This window comes from Emydura macquarii, unplaced genomic scaffold (assembly GCF_026122565.2).
Source record: "Emydura macquarii macquarii isolate MOO-44397 ecotype Brisbane River unplaced genomic scaffold, CSIRO-AGI_Emac_v2 contig_3517, whole genome shotgun sequence".
NCBI lineage: Eukaryota > Metazoa > Chordata > Testudines > Chelidae > Emydura > Emydura macquarii.
This window is the reverse complement of record NW_027133654.1, coordinates 4823385-4833367: the sequence shown is the minus strand read 5'-3', so window position 1 is coordinate 4833367 and position 9983 is coordinate 4823385.

Below are 9983 nucleotides of genomic sequence, written 5' to 3'. Positions count from 1 at the left end.
AGTGAAGAGGGAATTACAACAATCAAGCCTAGAGGTCACCAGGATGGGCGTTGCCACCGCCAGGTTGTCACAAGATAAATAAGGGGATAACGTACACAAACTGCATAGCTGAAAAACTACAAAATGGGCCAGATCCTCCGCTGGTACAAACTGGCTCATTTAACTTCCATGGAGCTATGCCAACGTAGAGTAGCTGAAGACTTGGCTCAAAATGTACTTTTTATTTCTAAAACTTGCTTTATTGTAAGACCTTTAGTTTCACAGATAAGCCAGGAAACAGTCTGATCTGTATTTCCCCTAGGTACATGCTAAGGTAAGACCTTTAGCTAGACACACGCACCAGAGAAGTGTGTGTATAAAGAGAGGGAGACTATATGTAGTCTAATATGCTCAATCTGTAATGGTGTCACTTTTACACTGAACAACAGTGCAGCATCATTATCAATTTCCCCCAACCAGTCTGCTGAAAAAAACTGAAACTAACTGCATACCAGAAATACCCGAGTCCCCACAAAGCCCTCTGCTGTACAGAGTCTCTTTTTAGTCTGATTCACTGCTGATCTTTGGCAGCACTCCAAGTTTTGGGGGGAGAGGGGGGCGGAGAGACTTCCTGAGCATACCAACAACCTCATTTTGATCTCTGGTACTGAGCCCTCATTTTCACTTCACAGACTGTGCTGAGCTCTGCCACAGAGAGACAAATCCCAGAAGTGGAAGGAGAGTGGTGTGGGGAGGAAAGATGAAAGAAAAAAGCTGCATTTATTAAGCTGTTTTTCTTTCAGTGAAAAGAAGCATTTATCAGTGATTTCATATATCATGTGAGAGGTGGCTTCCTGCCAATTTCCAAGGATCCAAACAACTCACTGACATCATCTGCTAAATTTAGAACAGCCCTTGCTTTAGGTGAATAAATAATGCAGCTGCAAAGGCATAGATCTTCAGTTACACATTTATGATGATCAGGCTGTCAGGTTCTTATAATCAAAAGAATAATGTCCAATTCCAACAAGGAATGATAGACAAAGAATTCAAAACAATTATAGAAAATAGCTGATTACACCAGTCTGCTGCTGATTTCCTTGTTCACTTGTTTTTCATGGCACCGAAATGACATGTAGCTGTAAACAGTGTTCTAGCTTTTCAACACATATCTGCTGTGTCCCTCCCTTTTCCTTAAAGGCGGGCTGTAAAGATGAGAGTGGGTGGAGAGGTTATGAACAAAGAACATTGCCAAAAAATGTGGAAACTTTGTGCTGGGGGGGAGAGACGGGTGAAGATATGATCAAATGATGCCAGCAGTAACATACACAGAGGCTGCTATTTAACTGTTTTAATGCAAGAGGCTTTCCAAGCTCATTCAGAGACAGTATTTAATAGATGCCATTCAGTGCTAATCACTCTTAATTCCTCTAATATTTTTATTTAAGGACACCTGTGTCTAACAAGCAGCTAACCAAGAGCTGTAGTTGGCTATCCCTGAAACCACCTGAAGGAGGATTAAGAAAAGATTCATAATAAAATCCAACCAATATTATTTTCTCTCTTCCTTCAGATCTAAAGCATAAGGTAGGAGGGATAATCTCTGAAATCTCATTCTGAATGAGGGAAAATGGAAAAATTAGAGCAAGAAATAAGAAGACAATGCAGCAGAAGAGCTGCCGCAAGGTGTTGGATCAATGACATCATCTGCATGAAGTCTTTTTTATAGTCTTGGATACAATAGAGGTTGTTACTATGGAAACCAGTGTGAAAGCATCACACAGAAGGGAGACGGCTAGAACGAAAGATGAAAAGTAAGAAGGATAATAGTTGTAGATCACTTATAAGGAACGCAGTGAAATGACATCATCCAAGCTCACTTATTGCATCAGTGCTATATAAACACATTGTGGTTTCTGCTCTGGACTGTTGAATGAAGAACTGTTGTTATATTTGTGAATGATAAATAATGCAGTAAAATTTGAGTTCAGGAATTATTAGGTATCACCATTCTATGATAAACAGAAGCACTTAATACACCATGCAGCTGTGGATTCATCATGCAATGAGAGAAATATTGTGCCAATGATCGTAATATTCTCAGAAAGTTATGACTCATGCTTTTATTGCTATTAAGAAGCAAAGTGCAAATAATTTTACACACATTTGATCTTTTGGATATTGATAGGCAATATTTTTCTAATATAAAAGGCTTAATTTGCAAGTGTGTTGAGCAACCGCAGCTCATATTGAACTCAAAGGAAGTTGCAGATACTCAGCGCTTCTGAAAATCAGGATATATATTTTGAGTCAGAAAGTCTCATCAATTTCCAAAATACGAAATGTGCGTAAAATTATTTGCACTTTGCTTCTTAATTAGGGCCCGATGCTGGTCAGAGCTCAGCACCTCCAGAAAATATTTAAGAATGTGCTTAAGTGCTTTCCTGAATTGGGACCTACGATGGGAGCGGAGAGAGATGAGAATCTCTGAAAAGAATCAGTTTACATATTTAGGTCCCTCGATAAACATGAAGGTACTTGGATTTTAGGCATGTGAGTTCAAAATTCTTGGCCTCAGCACTTGGCTGGATCAGACCCTGAGTTTGAACAGTAGCCTAATGAGTAAAGAAAAGTTGTCATTTAGATATTGTTCATATCTGGTAAACAGAAAAAAAAAAGTGCATGCTAACATCAAGGGAGGATGGACATAAAAAATGCTGGTGTGTGGAGCCTGCTGTACTTAGAAGACTTGAATCATTATTCCAGTCACAGCACCATCTGTAAAGTTAGAAGGATAAACCCAAAGGAACCCGTTTTCTTGTGACTGAGAAACTTTCCACTTGCTTACTATGCTAGAATAATTATCAGTAAATGCCGTGCTCAGCCAGAGTATAACTGTCAGTGCCATTGAATCCTGTCACTAGATGTGCTGGGACTGAAACCAAAACCAAACCACGTAGATATCCACAGATACTGCCAAGATACCATTGGTTAACTAACTGACAGCCCTAAATTTGCTCTGTGCAAAGTAAAACATGTGACCAATTGTTTTCACAGTTGTGGTCAGGCTCCTCTAGCCTCTGCATGAACATCAAGCAAGTGCAAAGCACTTGTGACAGATATTGCAACCCCCTGAAGTATCTTTGGGGAAAACTGTACCAAATGTATCAAAGTTTGTGTATTGTTGTAAGCTGGGGATCGTATTCTACTCCTTGGGGGGTGGGTGCCACAGCTTCTCCAGTAACTAAAAACAGTTGGGGGGAAAGGGGTGATTATTACAGTCCCAGGGATTTTAAACAGCTCCAGAGAAGTACCACCCTTGGGGCTGGTTTGCATATAATGGTTCAAACAGATGCCAGAGGCCAAGGAGACAAAAAAAAGAACTTATTTTTGATTCAGCAGCCAGACCTGAACTTTGGTCCAAGGGTTGGCCCAACTCTGCTGAAGGGCTGGAAACACTGGAACCTGTGTGGTCTCCATTAACTGAAGGGGGGCTACTGGTAACGTATTTAGATCCTAGTTTTCTTATATGTGTTTTCTCTGTATGCTTTTATCCTTGAATAAATATACTCTGCTCTGGAACAGCTGTGTGGTCACTGGTACATCATGGTCCATTGAAAAATACTAAAGAGCAGAGGGATTGTTTGACCTGCTGGAGATAATCAGTGAGTCCAGTGGGATTGCAGTCTAAAATCCCTGGTCATGAGGGACAGGGACGCAGGTCCCTACCCACAGAAAGGTGATGGCTAGAGGCCTGAGGGATTCCTGGAGCTGACCTTGCAAGGAGCCAGAGATGCAGTGATCCTGAAACTGTGACAGCACCTATACAAGCAGCACAGCACAAACAAAATAGTGAGAAATAGTAAGAAATAATCTGTGATGCAAGATTTGGCTAGTTTGAGCCACTAGATTGCAGACATGGGGAAAAGGAACAGAAAATAAGTGGAGCAGCAGGGTTGCAGGCCAATGAGAAAGTAAGAGCCACCAACAGACTATTGTTACTGGAAATATTGCTGACAGCTGTTTGATATCAGGGTATCAGCATATAAAGGAACCTATGTAAACACAAAGATAGCAGAGACTTATAGTTTCCACAAGGACCTGAGTAACATGATTCACTGTGTACCTCAGAAAGAGTGGATCTAATATTTGAAATCATTACCTGAAAAAAATTACCTCAGCCCTGCCCGAGGTTTGGACAAGTCAGATCAAAGTTACTTTACTGGCATGATTATAACACATGCATTGCCAAAGCTAATATAGAATACAAATTAAATGATAAATTATACTAACTATTGGCTCATCCGCATCCAACACTAATATTGTAAAATGAAGATCTTTGCCTAGCCTCCTTCCTCAAGAAAAGCATGAGAAGAGCCAAAAAGAACAGCTAGAAGAAAAAAATGTGATTCTACACTGTGTTGGGCGTTGTCTTGACGAGAGAAAGGGGTTGCGTTCCGGTTGGACGTAACTAACTCAAAGTAAAAACTTGTACCTCCATTTAGCTGGTAAAGCTGTAAGTGAGATGCCTGTCTTTTTTATGTTCTATCTTAGACAACAGCCTAGAGTACAACTTAACTAGCTAAAATAGAGTTTAAGAGTTTACACTAGGGAAAAGAGTGAGTTTAAGTTGGGTTTTGCTAGCACTCATTAGCTAAGCCTGACCTAAATGCAAGTGCTTTTCCTAGCCTTAACAAAGCCATTGTGGACATTGTTTCTCCTAAGAGATCTATTGCTAGCTTAATCCATGCTATGTTAAGCAGCAATCATATGCCATTTTCAAGCCCCGTGGGAGCTGAAGTTGGATCAAAAGAAGCACATATACATCCACCGTTTTCACTTGTATTAGCTATCTAGCCAGCTGGAAGCCAGATCTGAGAGACAGGACAGTAACAGATAAACACCTATCACTGTTGCAGAGGTCAGATTAGGCCATCTATTGTCATTTGTTTTAGTGGCCTGAGAAAAGCAGCAGTTGTCTGAACTAAGCCCAATTGTCATGAGGCCCCTTCCTATTTCCATTCATCCACTCATCCTGCCTTCATAAAACTATAAAGTTTTCTATCCAGGACAGACTGTTGACCCATAAAGTCCGCCTTATATGGTGCATGCCTCCCTTCATGAAGAGATAAAGGCTGTACATACTTTGAGACTATTCTCTTTAGGTCAAGTAGAGTGTCTCTCTTTGTAAGCCACCATGCTCACTTGGGGCACTGTCATGATCTCAACAGCAACAACCTGTTCCTTCCCTTTCTGTCAGCTCAGTCCTTTGCCTTCCCTCCCTTCCAACCTGTACTTTAACTCTTCCCTTGATCTACTCTAAACCAGTTCGCTCCCTTTGTCCCTCCACCCGCTCTATTCTTCCGGGGAGCCTTGGAGCTGTTTCTAGTCCAAATGACATTGCACACATGAAAGAAGTGCTGTGTAATGCAGAATTTTTACAATGCAGGGATCAGCTGGACTTACATTTGTTCAGCAAAGGTAGAGATCATTTGAGGGAGTTTGAAAGAATGGGTGGAGCACAGCAGAATTCTTTACTTAAACTTAAAACAAAAAGATGATGATGATGATGATTTGGGTTGAGTTTTGATCAATAGGACAGGTGAAGTTTGGGCCAATTCACATAGTTATTGGACCAATTTATGCAGCTTCAGATGAGATTTGCCGGAACCCAGCTGAACAATTAAAATAAACCTTGGCTAAGTCACAGGCCTTGGTTAACATAGCCCACTTAAAGCTCTGCCTTCCATGAATAAAATTAATCACTCTCACTGATTCTTTAATCAGCCTTATCCTCAGAGGTGTAAATTACAGTGACAGATGTATAATCAGGGAAGTCTTCCAAATTAATCTTTAAAAAAAAAAAAAAAAAAAAAAAAAAAAAGGAAGGCTCTCAACACTGGCTGCGCTAAGTAAGGCCCTTCTGTCTATAAGAAGCACAACAACAGCACTAACAATGCCAGGCTAAACCATGCTGAGAAATGGCCAAGTCTGAAAAGTAAGCTATTTTTTCTAGAGCTGGTAGCAACTGACTATAACAACTATCATTCTTTTATCATGAAATAATCTTCCACCAGTATAGCCCAGTCCTGTGGGGTACTGAATATTCTCTACAAGGCACTTAGGCTCAGATTTTTACAGGTATTTAGGTGCCTGACTCCCACTGAAAATCACATTGACCTTTAAGCACATTGTGTTCAATGGGAGTTGAGGGCATGCAGCAACTCCCAGGATTGGGCTTAGCGAGGGCTCACCTGACATCAGTAGGACTACTCATGTGCTTGAACATAACCATGTATTTAAATGCTTTGCTTCATCCAGGCATGAGTGCTCAGCACTTTGCTGGATCGAGCCTAGAGGGAACAGATTGTGCTCCTTCAGACAGCTCACTCTGGCATGAAAAGAAAAGGACTGCATTATCCAGATGGCATGTTGGTTTTGTTGCTGCTGCTAGAACTGGCCTTGATGCTTTTGATTAAACTACTACAGTTTTGCTGGTCTCTTGTGCACTTCCTGTTATTCCTAGAAGATATTGTCCTCCAAGAGATGTCGTTAGTCTGGAAGCTGAAAGGAGAGGAAGGACAATGCTGTAACGTCTAAAATGTTGCCATGTCTTCTGAAAATTTCTGAAGCCAAACATGGTGATCTTCTTTTAAGAGCTAGTGTTCCACTCTATAAAAGATGATGTACCTGGTACATGCCACAGCCCTGATGGTGGGTTTGCCCATTATATACAGTATGCATGAAGTGGTTAAAGCATCCATTCAGTGACCAATGTCTGCATAGGATGTAAGAATATTTTATTTAATCTGCCCCGGAAATGTGGATTTGAATAATTTTGTAAATACGTATTTAATACAGATAAAATGGGAAAGTTAAGTTAACAGAGTTTTAAATTTAAGATTTAAAACTCAGAATTGGATTCATTTTTTAAAAAATTCTTTAGTTAAGTCTCTGCACTCCATGAGTGTTTTGGGTGTGCACGAGTATAGGATTGGGCCCAACATGCTGTTTTATGTAGATACTTTTTTATAATGTGAAATAAAAATAAAATGGATTCTAGAAAGTATTAGATATTTATTGATATAATTAAGCCTTATTAATGTAATGTTCTTCATTTTGCAAATTAAAATTTCACAAGAATTCATCAGCCCTTTAATTTTTATTACTTAGGCAGGGAGTCTGTCATACTTATTTGTTATGTATCTTCATAAACATTTGATTAATGTTAAATTTTTCAAATAAAAAATCAGTTTATATTTTATTTGTCATGGTTATGTGGAAATATTATTAATATGCATCAGTATTTATAACGTGAATTTGTTCTTAATATTTCTTTTGATATTTTTATTGCCATACAGAACAAATATAGTTCATTACAGATGAAAAATGGTTTAATCTAGAGGCTCTTTACAATGAGCTTGTAAAACAATTAGTTTTTAGTGCTACTTTGATTCTGTTCCCCCTTTGGCTCCTTCCCAACACCCCACTGCATGTTTCCCTGCTCCTTCTGTTTCCTTTTGCCACTATCATCTCTACTTTCCTCCATGTAGCCTCCTACTTCTGCAACCCCCTTCCTCATGCAGTCCACTGTCTGTACTGCCATTCCCTTCTGCTCCGAGCCCAATCTTAAAACACGTATCTTCCTGACATCTATAAATCCTAAGAACAAAATAAAAACAGAACATCTCTATCCTTGAAATAATAACAGTTAATGATATGTAACGAGTTAGCACTTGCTAGGCCCCTGCATAGGAATGCAAGGCTTCTCCATTTAGTCACCCTAAGCTCAGGACCTAGACCCCTGCAGAAAGATGCAGTAGTTACTGCTGACAGGTAGTTCTTACCTCCAGAAAAGAAAGATGAGGGAGAAAGAATTTGAGGCTGGGACAGAGGAGGTTCTGCAGGGTACCCCTAGGTACAGCCAAGTTTGAGGGAAAAACTCAGCTCAGATTTATGTATTGTTATTTGAGTTACCAATATAGCCAAACACCCAAGTAAATTTTGACTATATGCAGCATGTTTGGAGCAGGATGTGAAGACTAAAGGTATGCCTTCACTGATGGTGGCAAATTTGCTACCGTCAGATCGATTTATCCAGATCAATTGAGTGGAAGTGAAAACCCGCTCAATCGATCCGCAAGTTGATTCAATAAAACCACCTCTTCAAAAAACGTAGCATTGCATCAGTGGGTATGCATTTCCTGTCGGCGCAGCATAGTGGAGACAGCACACAGAAGAGGATTTAGGAAATCGACATAAATTATGCAAGCTATTCCCATCGACTGCCGGCAAATTTCCCTGTAAGAACAGACCAGGCTTTACATTCCAACTTTAGCTTGGCAACAATATCGAATTGTGGAACAGAGATGTGTGCCCTGCTGACCGAAGCAAGATCTTACTGTTGTAAAAACCTTTCTTCCCCTTTCCTCTCTTTTTATAATCACTTGTCATGCTCTGTCTTAATGTAAAGCTTGTTCCTCCAAAACCTTACTTGTACACGTAGTCCTTACTCTAGTGTGTAAGTCCCACTGAAATAAAGTAGACTGCTCACTGGAGTATGGATAAGGCATATAAGTACATGTTGCAGGAGGCCTTTGTACTGTCATTTTTGAGAGCAGGCTCCATGGGCCTGATCCTGGACTCTTACTGATGGTAGGAACCCTTACTTATACTGGTAGTTCTACTGAAGTCAGTGGGACTATTATTGTGAGCAAGGGTTGCAGGATCAGGCTCAGTGTCTTCACTGTGTCCCCTTGGGCAAGTCACTTAAATTCACTGAGCCTCAGGTCCTCCATCTGTAAAAGTGATAATGATATCTCACTTTGGTTGTAAACCACTTTGGATTTTCATATGAATACACTATATAAGTATTATTATCAGGGCTAGAAAAAAACCCACCTGCCCACTTGCTCAGGGTGTGTAGAAATTTTGCTTGGGCAAATGGACAGAAATGGGGCCAAGTAGCTGCTGGCTCCTTCCCTGGAAAGGAAAGGGCATGAAGGCAGACCAGCCAAAGACCAGCCAATCTTCTAACCGGTGGCGAAGAAAGGAAAAAGGGCTCTCCTTAGACTGCTTCTTTCGAGCAGGAATGGGGAGTAAGGAGAAGAAGTGGAGCTGGGCTATTCGCCCTCTCTGAAGGGCCGTATCAGAAGAGCCCTACAGAAAGGTAGGGATCAGTATTAATTGATTTGGGGGTTGCAGCATTCATTGATTTATTGGGGGCAATTATTCACTGCATGCAGCTTTGGGTGGGATAGAAACGATTTTTACCTGGGTGAGGGCATAATTGATCGGGGACAGAACTGTTTTATTTGGGTATGCGTGGTAGAATGGACCTATGTAGGAGTGAGGGTGTGCCAATGTAAATTAAGGCATAGGCATAGCTTTGAAGAGCATAACAGAACAGACACTCATACTCATGGCATTCAAGTTTATAGGTATCAAGGTGAATTTTCAAGACCTGATTATTATTATTACTAGTCTGATAATGCATGTTACTGTGTAAATAAAAATCATAAGAACAATAATGTTATAGGTTCCATGACTGACCAGAATTCTGGAAACTTCTCACATCTAAAATGGCCTGTGGGAGCTGATGATGTATAGTGTTTACTGTATAAAGGATTTTTATACTGTCACGTAGCTAGTCATACCTATAAAATATGTATTTTCAAAATATGTGTAGTGCTATGTGATCATAGAATGAAAGGCTCTAAATGCCTGTGCACAAAGACCAAAGTTACCTTTGGAAGTTAGGTGCAGCATCTCCTTCCATTTTAAGTGCTCCTTTCCCCTGCTTTTTCAAATGAACTGGATTCTCTCATTAAAAAAATAAAGAGTCCCCTGCCAGCCCTCTCTACCACACAGCCACATGGGGCGGCTTAGTATGGTGACAAAACTAACACAGCAAGTCAGTAGCAAAGTTTGGAATAGAATTTGGGCCTCCTGATCCCCAGCGATATGCTCAGTTCACTAGCTACAGCTTTCCATAATGGGATATT